Source organism: Leucopleurus acutus (assembly GCF_964270905.1).
Source record: "Leucopleurus acutus genome assembly, chromosome: 3".
Taxonomy (NCBI): domain Eukaryota; kingdom Metazoa; phylum Chordata; class Mammalia; order Artiodactyla; family Delphinidae; genus Leucopleurus; species Leucopleurus acutus.
The window spans coordinates 151,594,005-151,607,123 of record NC_139145.1 but is presented as its reverse complement, the minus strand read 5'-3'; the positions used below and the strand labels follow the sequence as shown (position 1 = coordinate 151,607,123).

Here is a 13,119-nt window from a genome sequence, read left to right as displayed (position 1 = left end):
TTGAGTAGTTTACTCAAACCAAGTTTTTCATAATCACTGAAATATATTAAAACGCTAACAATTTATACCATTAATCATTCCATTCATAATAACAGTAAAAGCACTCATTTTCCCCTAGAGTAGAACTCTTCCTTCTTCAACAGATGTAAGTGAACATCTAACTGGAACTGTATTTGAAAACGCCACACCATTCCACTATCAGCAAATACACAATCTGATTAGTTCTGACACCAAGACCTTTCTAGTAATCTAAAATATGATGTCTCATGCAAGTTACTGTTTAACAATCACACAGAAGGTTAAGTAGCAAAAAGAAGATTAGTGTTTTTGGATACCAGCAGTATATCATCAGCAATATTTCTGACAAATAAAAGTCATTAGTTAGCCAACATTTTTAATGAAATCATGATTAATAAATGCATCTCAAAGGTCTACATCAAAGTCAAGGCATTTGGGTGATAAATGCAAACATGCAGAATTTGCTTTGCCAAAAGCTGTGTGTTTCACTTACACAGCTCCACTGATTGATATGTCCATTATTCTAATACATAATTTATCACATCAAGGGGGACAATTCATTATGTGCATAGTATAACCAGGGAGTTCTAAACACCAAAACCTTTAGGAGACCAACAGGTTGCCTAGGTACTCAAATTATTTTTTCATTATAAAGTGGAGACTTGAAAAAAAATTAACAAAAATAGCATTTACCAAAACAAGACAAAACCTCAAATGTTATAGTTTTAGTTTACTTGAGAGCATTTGACACATTCTTTCCCCAAGTAACATTTCTATCGCCCTCTCTGTTTTCATTCCTTATGAGATGTCTATCTGTTGTTAAACTTAAATCAATAAGAAATGGGATGATGTCCCAATCCCTGTCAAATAAAAATTCTGTGGCTGTATTGCTTAAACTAGAAATAGCAGTATGTACCATTCTACTTCAAAGCTCATTGAATTAAATTATAGATTATGGCATTCCTCTCTCTATTTAAAACATGAAACGTGGAATAGTATATCACGTTGGGTTTCCAATCATTCATTCTTTGATGCAGTCATCTGCAAAACTCAAATCTACTGCCATATTTTGATGTATCTAGAACTCAAAAAATGAATTTAACAGATCCTATGAATATCTTATTAGGAAAAATACATGCTTTTGTTGAAGATAAAAACTGTGGTGATAGATGGGATATTCCTCTGAGTTTTTGATGCGTACTTGATTTTTAGAAAGCTAAGAATTTGAATATAACCTTCAGATAAACACAGAAGGCAGTATTACAGAAATGCCTTTACATTTTTACACATAAAGTGAGAACAGATGACTGAGCATACTGATTAGTTGATAGTATCAAATTTTATGCCTCCACAGCTCACAATCATTTAACTGCACTTTCTTCATTCTCATCAGCAGAATCATAAAAAAAAGCCAACATTTAAAATTGTGTGTTTTTTTTAATTAGCAGAGATGTACTTAAGGATATCCAGTTCTGAATTACAACTTTAAAAGTATATTTTAAAATTAATTTAATCTATTTCAACTTGATCTACAGAAATGATGTACCCATTTCAAGGATCAAATGTTTCACATTGTTTTCTTAAGGATATTATAAAAATTAAGTAATTGAAATGGAATATATTTATTTGATAAGTGTCTATTTTAAGTAAGGAAAGCTGTCAGAAATTATACCAGGAGACATAACTTTGCAGGTTTATATCCACAAGATTATGTTTTTGATCTTTTGAGTGTCACTATAATCAAAACACCATAATCAAGAAACAGTCACAACATTAAAGACATTCTTTATCTACTCCTAAGATAGTTTTATTGATATATCCTGCTCCCCAAACTTTTAATCGACTTTTATTCTTCCTTCAGTAAATTTAGTGGCTATTTTGGCATAGAGAGATATAGAATCAAAGCATTTTGGAGGCTTCTAAAACTGATTTACAAATCCTATCTTCAGTCCCCAATTTTGAGTTTTAGTTTGGTAAAGTCATTGCCATTATAACTGCATTACTTTACACTCCAAATAGATCATTTAACTCACTATTTGGATAGGGATTATCAATGGGGTGAAAGAAAAGTCTAAATATTTCAAATATTTTAGTTTATTTTATTTGCATCTATAAATATTTATTTAGCATTTCGGTTCATAGAATTAGTATCTCTCCTGGTCTTTTGGCTCAACCACCTGTACCTTCTTTCAGGCCTGTAGCACCAGAGCACCTGCTTCTGAGAGGAGCTATTTGATCCCTCACACAGGTATTTGTCGGCTGTGTCTCTAAATGATTATATAAACCATTTCAAGGTGTGAGAGAAAAGGACTTGTCTCACCTACAGCTTTGTCCATAATGTTACGAACTGAAGTTTGTGTCGCCCCCAAAATTCATATGTTGAAAATCGAATCCCACTGTGACGGTATTTGGGGGTGGGGCCTTTAGAAGATAATTAGATCATGAGGGTGCAACCCTCATGAATGGGATTAGTGTCCTTATAAGAAGAGGTCAGAGAACTAGCTTGCTTTCTGCCATGTGAAGACACAGCAGTAAGATGGTTGTCGGCAACCAGGAAGAGCTCTCACCAGACACTAAATCAGCCTGTACCTTGATCTTGGAATTCCCAGCCCACAGTACTGTGAAAAATAAATTTCTGTTGTTGATAAGACACCCACTTTATGGTATCTTATTATAGCAGCACAAGCTAAGTCAATAATATCTGCTGAATTTTTAACAAGATACAGTCAATTTGCTATCATTAAAATTTGTCTTTAAAAGTGTTCTATTCATTTATATTTATTAATATTTATTTTAATTTTTAAAAATACATTTGCCTTTTTAATCAACCGATGCTTTCAATTTGAATCAATCACACTATTTAAGTGATCAAATATTTCTGAATGGATCAAAGACGTGTATGTCATCAAAGACGGTGAAGTAGAGTGGGAAAGTGCATGGAGGCATCAGATCCCTAGGTTAAAATTTCGTCTTGCTCTCCACTGACCAGCCTTGAGTAATGACCTACTCTCTCTAAACTCCAGTGTCCCATAAAATCAGAGGTTAATTTTATAATCTCATCTCTAAGATACTTATGAAATGGCTGATGATACACTGAAGTAATGGATCTGTATCCAAAATTCACAGGATATTTGTCTTTACTTTCTAAAAGAACTATAATACAATTTTGAAAATAAATAGAACAGATTAAAGACTAGAAATAGTTCCTTCTCTATAGTTACTGTGCTAACAATAACCAGAAAGCAAAGAGGACACTTGATAAGAGAATCTTATTGATTTTTTCCCCCAATTACGCTAGGCAGATTCTGTTTATCCACTCTCTTAAACGGATATGAATATGAATTCCCAGAGGTATTTTTAACAAGATTTCAGGGAAAGGTTTCCATCTCACTGCACTAACAGGATTTGCATGTAGTTGACAGCTGCAGCACATAAATTAAATAAAGTTTTATTGATGTGCTAAAAACATGCCATTTACACAAAATATAGCTAAGCCAACGTTTATTTTAAATGAAACAGAAAACAAGAAACATTTGCCCTGAACCAAATGTTAGTATTTGCTAGCAAAATACTTGTGTATTTGATTTCGTTTTATTTTTGCATGTGTGCTTTGCAAGAACAATAAGCAAATGAATTAAATGTGAAATTTTAGTCATTATGAAATAGTTGCTCCTATATGTCTCTAAAATAGATTACTTGAATAAATAGTTTAAAAGTTAAAGCAGGAAACTAAACAGAAAATGACAAGACCTGAGTACTAGTTCTCAGTCTGTTATTAATTAACTGTATTTCTTATGTGAATTGAATGCTTTCTTTCTTCACTGTTGGGTTCCTTATTGTTAAAAATGAGGTTTTCAAAGTCCTCTGCTAACTATAAAATTCTATAGTACCATCATAATTTAAAACTGAACAGAATCATACTGCCAAGGAGGAATAATTTACATCGGAAATAGCTTAACACAGGGAGCATCTTGTTCACAAAATGTTCATGTATTTGTTGCCATCTCCCATTTGCTTTTCAGCAATTTAGTCAAACATGATTCATGCACTTATCTAAAATGTTATGATCAGCACATTTTATAAAGCAAAACAAAACAACAACAGCAACACCCAGAAACATTCTTCAATGAACTGCTCATGAAGGCAAATCAGAAGTCCACATTTCAAATCCAGAAGACCCACGGTATCACGTACTTCACACATTGAATGAAGCACTTTCACAAAATCAGCTCAGTTAGCTTTCAAATTGCTAAGGAAATTTCCTCAGTTAACCCAGGAAGAGCATATGGCTACAGGCCAACAGAAAATGCATTTCCAAAAAACAGGGGGAAAAAAGTCTTGATATTGGCCATTGTTATGCAATAAAACCAAAGGCCAGCTTTCAACACATCAAGAACTGAGGATGAGATGGTAAGTGGTAAGTTTTGCCATGAAGTAGCACACACATGAATCAGTGATAGAAGCAGAGGCTATGTTGTTGATAGCTCTTACGCTCTTAGGCTGCTTTGCAAAATACTACAGCTAATGGGGTTGGGAGACAATGATACAGAGAGACTCAACTGTTTTACCCAGAATTCCAAGGGCCAGATATAGGTAAAGATGAGTTGGAAAGAAATGTGGCTCATGTGAATTCTCAATTACACATGACACATATCTTTCCTGTTAAAGCAATGACATGGACAATTGTATATCTGCATATTTTACATTCAAATAAAGCCAGTTCTGTCATCTGCAATAATTTCAAAGTATATAGCCACGCAGCCAAAAAACCAAACAAAAAACAGCAAAGCATAAAGTATAGAAGAAAAATGATAGTTAGCCCAGGATTTTATACCCAGAAGTCTACCTTTCATGAATAGAGGCAAAATGACACTTGAAGATATATAAAAAACTGAAACCTTAGAATACATGATCTCTCATTTAAAGAACTAGAAACAGATGTACTTCAGCTAGAAGAAAAGTAAATCCAGAGGAAAAGCACATGAAACAATTTTAAAAATAACAAATATGAATGAACATTAAATGAACCATTTCTAAGAAACAGAAAAACTTAACAAAAAATATACTTCCAATTATGGTTTTCTTCTTTAGCTACATACAGAAGATGATAATGTTAACAGTGTATGCAGTAGGAAGTATAGGTTTTGGTGAGAAAGAAAAAGGTGTGCAGATGATTAAGAAATTTACAAAGGTAGAGATGCCAAGGTACAGATATAGCATATGGTTCAGTAACGGCAATAAGAATAGTAAAGATACAATGCATTTGGTGACTATTATAGTTAAATCTACAATGTTTAACAACAAGAAGACATACTAATAATAATACTAGTATTTATATAAGATCTACTTAATTTTCTAAATAAACTATTACAAGAAACACCATTATTTTTCAATCCTTTTTCCCCCTTTATTTTCAATATATTTTAGTGTCAGTATATTTCTGTGTCCTATATTTCTAGTCCAATATACCTTGCAGTGACAAAATATAATTTTTGTCAAAAGAAGCTTTTTATTGAAATGTGATGAGGAAATATGACTCTTCTATATGTCAAGGAAATATGATGATAAAACAAACACAATTTGTTATTTTAAGCATTTCCTTCCAAATGGAAGACTTTCAGCTCTAGAAAGTATTCGTTTTACTCTTAGGGGGTTGTGCACCCTACGGAGAATAAATGCATAGAGAATCTAATCTTTTTTGGGCCTCCATTTTAATCACACACTTGCCTAATCTTCATTTTATTCCTTGGGGGCACTAGTCATCCTTCAAGAATGCCTTATTGTAATTAAAAAAATACACTGGGTTTGATATGTTGACTTTGCAGATATTTTTGTTGGGAGTGTTGTACTCAAGTATGATATAAGTGGAGTACATTATAATTATATTTATATTATGAACACTGCAAATGAACAGAGGTCACAGAATTACAATCTACAGGTTTCACAGATATCTCACACATCTGTTACTGCTTCATTAAAGCCATTACATGTTACATATAAAACTTCCAAGGCTTTTGATCATTCGTATAAAATATGATTGATTAGTCACTAAGGAAATGCATTTAAAAATATTTTCCTGAGGAAGGTAGAGCAGGGAAAGTTGTGCATTTTTCAACCATCAAAATATCTAGGGGCAAAAATATTCAAGGAAATGCAGGCTAGAGTATACCAAAGTAACTAATGTTACTCATGACATTGATTTTTTTCAAGTATATAAAAATATTTGGGCTTCCCTGGTGGCGCAGTGGTTGAGAGTCCGCCTGCCGATGCAGGGGACGCGGGTTCATGCCCCGGTCCGGGAAGATCCCACATGCTGCGGAGCGACTGGGCCTGTGAGCCATGGCCACTGAGCCTGCGTGTCCGGAGCCTGTGCTCCGCAACGGGAGAGGCCACAACAGTGAGATGCACCCATCCTCAATACTTGTATGCATAGTTGGATCAGATATCCATACTTCCAAACGTAAAACAGTTGGTGGGAACAGGTGGCAGAGTTAGCAACACCCCACTTAATCCCTATAAAGCATCACAATGCCTGAGTCCAGTGCTTAGCCTCCCTCACCGAGAGGATTTATAAAAAAGGTAGTCTGCATACGTGTGTGTATGTGTGTGTGTGTGTGTGTGTCTTGGAAGAAAGGAGTATAAGAGGAGGGAGGACAAGAGAGAGCGAGAGCGCGCGCGCACACGCGCGCACAAGAGAGAGAGAAAGAGAGAGAGAGAGAGAAAGTGAGCTTGAGAGCTTGAGAGAGAGAGAACAAGAGGAGAGAGGAGGGGAGCATGATGTTTGCTAGAATATTATAATAGAACTCACTTTCAGTCCTGTTTGAAGAATTTCTCCAAATACAGATATTTGTTTCCTAACTCTGTGAGCTCAAGTTCCCCAAATCACTGACCCTTGGGAAAATTCCTCTGGGGCTCAAGAAACCTCACAGAACTCATTTACCACACCGTGTTTTTACTTAGTTCTGAGTATATATATTTGTTTCCTGTTGTCACTGTAACAAATTACCACAAACTTAGTGCCTTAAAACAGCACAAATTTATTCTCTTTGAGTTCCAGAGATCAGACTGGGCTAAAGTCATGGTGTCAGCCGGGCTGTTTTCCTCTAGAATCTAGGGGAAAACTCATTTCCTTGTCATTTTTACTTTTTAGTAGCCTCCAGTAGTCTTTGACATATGGTCACTCTCTCTGAACATCACTCCAATTTCTGTTTCCATCATCAAATTGCCTTCTCTTTTCCAGTGTCTCTGATCTTCTACCTCCCTCTTACAAGGACTTCTGTGATTAACATCATACCCTCCTGGCTAACCCAGAATAATACCACCATCTCAAGATCCTTAAGCACATCTGCAAAGTCTCTTTTTGCCATATAGGTAACATATTAGGATGTGGTCTTTTGGGGAGGCCATTATTCAGCATACCATAGTATATAAAATCATTGGGTTAAGAAAGTAGGTTTTTCTATCTATATCTAATAGATGTATCACAAAACAAGAGCTTATTCTGAACTTAGAATGCAATAAAAAGGCACTAATATCAAGTCATATGTTTTGTACTTATATAGTACTAATGCACAAAAAACTTTCATATCAATCATTGAATTTAACTCTCACAATATACCTATACAAGATGTGCTGTTTCACATTTTGCAAATGAATATGCAATCAGAGAAGTGAATAACTTGCCCAAATAGGCCTATTTTTTTTTTTTTTTTTCGGTATGCGGGCCTCTCGCTGTTGTGGCTTCTCCCGTGCGGAGCACAGGCTCCAGACGCGCAGGCTCAGAGGCCATGGCTCACGGGCCCAGCTGCTCCACGGCATGTGGGATCTTCCTGGACCGGGGCACGAACCCGTGTCCCCTGCATCGGCAGGCAGACGGACTCTCAACCACTGTGCCACCAGGGAAGCCCCCTATTTTTTTTTTTTTAACATCTTTATTGGAGTATAATTGCTTTTCAATGGTGTGTTAGTTTCTGCTGTATAACAAAGTGAATCAGCTATACATATACATATATCCCCATATCCCCTCCCTCTTGCGTCTCCCTCCCATCCTCCTTATCCCACCCCTCTAGGTGGTCACAAAGCACCGAGCTGCTCTCCCTGTGCTATGCAGCTGCTTCCCACTAGCTATCTATTTAACATTTGGTAGTGTGTATATGTCCATGCCACTCTCTCACTTCGTCCCAGCTTACCCTTTCCCCTCCTCATGTTCTCAAGTCCATTCTCTACGTCTGTGTCTTTATTCCTGTCCTGCCTCTAGGTTCATTTGAACCATTTTTTTTTTTTTTAGATTCCATATATATGTGTCAGCATACAGTATTTGTTTTTCTCTTTCTGACTTACTTCACTCTGTATGACAGACTTTAAGTCCATCCACCTCACTACAAATAACTCAATTTCGTTTCTTTTTATGGCTGAGTAGTATTCCATTGTGTAACCAAATTGACTGGATTCAGCTTTAACATGTAAAGAGCTTCGAGTTGTCTGCCCTGCCCTTATGTTAAGAATAAAGTCTGGGGCTTCCCTGGTGGCGCAGTGGTTGAGAGTCTGCCTGCCGACACAGGGGACACGGGTTCGTGCCCCGTTCCGGGAAGTTCCCACATGCCGCGGAACGGCTGGGCCTGTGAGCCATGGCCTCTGAGCCTGCGCGTGCGGAGCCTGTGCTCCACAGCCGGAGAGGCCACAGCAGGGAGAGGCCCGTGTACCGCAAAAAAAAAAAAAAAAAAAAAAAAGAATAAAGTCTGGACAAAATGAAAATCAATGACTTTTCTTGGACCCGTCAGAGAACTAAAGTCGGAGAACAAACTGTTGCCCTGAGATCTGGAGGACAGTTACATCCAGAGTAATACAGCAACCTGGAGCTGCTTACCTGGGGAAAAAGCCACTAGAGCCATAAACCGGTAGGAACATTTAAATGGCAATTTTGTTGAACTGCTGGAAGATAAGTGTAGACTAGCATGCAGATGAGAAAGTGAAGGGAGCTAGAGTTTCACAAGGGCCCACAGCTTCATGGGCTTTCTCCCTCCAGGAACCTCATCAAATTCTCACAGTGAAGACTGGAGAAAGATTCCTTCGTAGCTCTGGCAAGGAGAGGAGCGTATCATTGTGAATTATTCCCAGGGCATCTTCCATGACAAAGGTTTATTCTTTAGCAGAAAAGACTCTGTCAGAGCCTTATAGCTAGGAGAAAGGGAGTTTTATTCCACCCCATTATCCTCAAGCCTTTCTGTCTCACCTAACAGGAAAAGCAAAATAGTCAACAGCAGTGAGAGCTTCAAGTAAATAGAATGGGAATGTTTCAGTTAGGGAAAGGGAAAGGAACCAGGAATAAATGCCACGCCACTGTATAAACACTTGTGAGGGTCATAGGCCTAAGATACAAGCCCACGAAAAGACTGAGATTTATTCAGAAGACTATAGAAGTCTGTCATCCACCCATATTTTACCCACAACAGTAAAATTTCAATGTAGTAACAGAAGATTACAGATACAATACATACTCTTTCTGAGTAGGAATACTCAGGGAAATCCAAAAGGGAAGAAAGACAAAATCAAGGACACTAGAGACATGAAGCCCCAAGGAAATATAACTATAACTCACAATATATACTGTGCTGCTCATCAAATTAAAATCCTGACCCTAAAGTCCTACTTCCCTCACTTTGTTTTACCTGATGCAACATGTCTGGCTTCCAGCAAAAAGTTACAAGGCAGGCCAAAAGTCAAACACACACACATGACACAACAGACAAACATGCATACTCACACACAAATACTCTGAAGACACCAGGCTATCACCAGAATGAGACTCAGACACAAATGTTGCAAGTAGATAAAATGCATCAAAAATGGGTAGTATAAGCAGAGGTACACATTCTAAGGAGCAATGAAAAGACACACTAGACATAGAAAGCAGAGTAACAGAAATGAAGAATGCCTTCCATGGGATCGCTAGTAGATTCCATACAAATCAGAAAAGGATCCATAAACCTGAAGATAGGTCAATAGATACTTTTCAAACTGAAAGGCAAAGAAAAATAAAGAAATAAATAAGCAGAACGGTAAGTCCAAGAGCTGTGAGACTGTCATAAGATGTAACATATATGCAGTTGGGCTTTCAGATAAAGAAAGAGCAGAGAAAAAGAAGGAATGACATAGAGAAGAAGGGGAGAGTGTCGGAGAAGAAGTACATGAAGGTAAAATAAATTCTTTATTTTTCATACTCTTAATTGATCTAAAAAGATAACTTTAAAGCAATAACAGTCATAATGTATTGAGTGAGTATATCACACAGATCAGTGACATGAATGATAGCAAAGTCACAAGGGACAGGAGGGAGGACTTGAGAATTCTCAGTTCTAAGTTACCTGCACTATACACAAAGCAATACAATGTATTTGATGGTGATCATGCAAGATATCAACTCAACTATATCAATAAGCACTTTATATGTGAACGTCCTAACTACACCACTGACAGAGATTTTCAGAAAAGATAAAAACTTAACCCAAATATACACTGTGTAAAGGAACCACAGTTAAAGTACAAAGAATCCACTAAGTTAAAAGTAAAAGAACAGAAAAAAAAGTATACCATGCTAACAATAACCAAAAGAAAGCTGGAGTAGCTGTATTAATTTCAGACAAAATCAACTTCAGAACAAGGATGAATATCAGGTTTAAAGAGGGCATTATATAATGATAAAGGGGTCAATTCTCCAAGAAGATATCATAATCCTAAATGTGTATGCATGTGACAAAAGAGCTTCTAAATACATCCAGCTAAAGTTAAAATTTAAAGGAGTAATAGACAATTGCACTATTATACTTGGGGAATTCAATGCCCTTTTATTCAGTAACTGGTTAAGCATGAATTAAATCAATAAGGATATGAACTGAACAGCATTATCAACCAACCTGATCTAACTGACATTTATAGAATACAACATACAAACGATAGCATAATACATATACCTTCTTCTCAATCTCACGTGAAACATTCACAAAACTAAACAGTATTATTGGCCATAAAAGCCCTTAACCAATTAAAAAAAATAGAAATCATACAAATTAAGTGCTCAGACAATGGAATTGAACTAGAAATCAACATCTGAAAGACATCTGGAAATTCCCAAATATCTGCAGATTAAAGGACACACTTTTAAATAAATATATGTATTAAAAAGGAGGAAGTATAAGAAAACAGTAACTTAAGCTCTGCATTAGAAATCTTAAGAAGAGCAAATTAAGTCTAAAATTTTTTAAAAACTGTAAATTTGTCCTCTATCAACTTATTTTTTTAACCTGGAAATGTCCTTGATTCTCTCATTTGAATTTTAAAGTATTTTCAGTATACTGTTAACAAGAATAAAAAAGGAAATAATAAAATTAGAGCAGAACTCAACAAAATTGAGGAAAAAAAAGAGAAATTTAAGAAACCAAAAGCTTTTTTTTTTTTTTATAAAGCATGAATAAAACTGATACATCTCTAGTGAGGCTAACAAACAAAAAATAGATAAGATACAATTACAAATATCAGAAATGAAAAGTGGTTTATCACTATTAATATGTGGACATTAAAAGTTAACAAGGGAAAATAATAAATTTATGTATATACAATTGAAAATTTAGATGTAATGGACCAATATCACATTTACCAAAATTCACTCGAAGAGAAATAGGTAACATTAGTATCCTGTTACCTATAAAAAAATTCTATCAATAACTGAAAAATCTTTCAAATAGAAAGCACCAAACTTAGATGATTTCACTAATTAATACTATGAAATATTTAAGGAAGAAACAATGTTCATTCTCCCAAATCTCTTCAAGAAAATAAAAGCAAGAGCATCAATCCTTACTCATGCTGTGATGCCAGCACAACAGAAACAAAACCAGATTCAAATATTACAAGAAAGAAGATTACAGACCAAACTCCTTCAGAAAATTCACACAAAATCCTCAACAAAGCCAACAAACTATAAAAGGAATTATTCACCAAGACAAAGTGGGATTTGTTCTAAGTATACAAGGCTGTTTCAACATGCAAACTTCATAAATTTAACCGACTATATCTGCAAGTTAAAGGAAAAAAAATCATATAATCATGTTCATGGATACAGAAAAGCTATTTGAAAAATCCAATACCCATTCATGATAAAATTTTCACAAATGTTTCAATTAAGGAATATTCTAAAAATTACCTGATCAGTACTCTTCAAAACTGTCCAGGTCATCAAAAACAAGGAAGTCTGAAACATAATGAATAAACATAATGTAGTTTTCTGAAACAGGAAAAAAAACATTAAACAAAACTAAAGAAATCTGAATAAAGTATGTACTTTAGTTAATAATTATGATATAGCAATACTGGTTCCTTAATTGTCACAAACATACTATATTAATACAAAGTAATTTTTTAATTAATTAATTTATTTATTTATTTTCGGCTGTGTTGGGTCTTCATTACTGTGCTCGGGCTTTCTCTAGTTGCAGCGAGTGGGGCTATTCTTCCTTGTGGTGTGTGGGCTTCTGACTGCGGTGGCTTCTTCTTTGTTGTGGAGCACAGGCTCTAGGCGCACGGGCTTCAGTAGTTGTGGCACGTGGGCTTAGTTGCTCTGAGGCATGTGGGATCTTCCCTGACCAGGGCTCGAACCTATGTCCCCTGCATTAGCAGGCAGATTCTTAACCACTGCCCCACGAGGGAAGTCCCCAACTTATTATTTTAACCTGGAAATGTCCCTGATTCTCTCATTTCAATTTTAAAGTATTTTCAGACCTTAAAAGATTCAGTTAGCATACTGTTAATATACATAAACCTTTATTTCAAATAAATCTTTTTCAGCACAGTAAAAGAGCATGTGCACGTGCGTGTCCACGTGTGTGTATGTGTTTTGGCAGTTTATATATTTCGCCAACAGATTCTATGAATTACTCATAGTTTTGAAATGTGTCAACTGCCAGGATAATGAAGAAGTGTTTTATATGACTGCTTCTTTGAAGGTAGAATCAAGTGGATTTCTTCCAAATGTTCCATGAGAAAAAAATAGTTTAACTGGGGGTTAATTATTACTTCGATCCCTTTGATTTGCTCCATTTAACCAAA

The 13,119-nt window shown here is 35.7% G+C and overlaps 1 pseudogene across 1 annotated transcript in view; it reads right to left on the bottom strand.

The window, feature by feature from the left end:
- Positions 1–13,119, bottom strand: part of LOC309958958 — an 82,480-nt pseudogene that overhangs the window by 43,968 nt on the left and 25,393 nt on the right. The window contains exon 3 of the transcript in view: positions 12,229–12,298. The product of the transcript in view is annotated as an uncharacterized misc_RNA (transcript). The remainder of the gene's footprint in view (positions 1–12,228; positions 12,299–13,119) is intronic.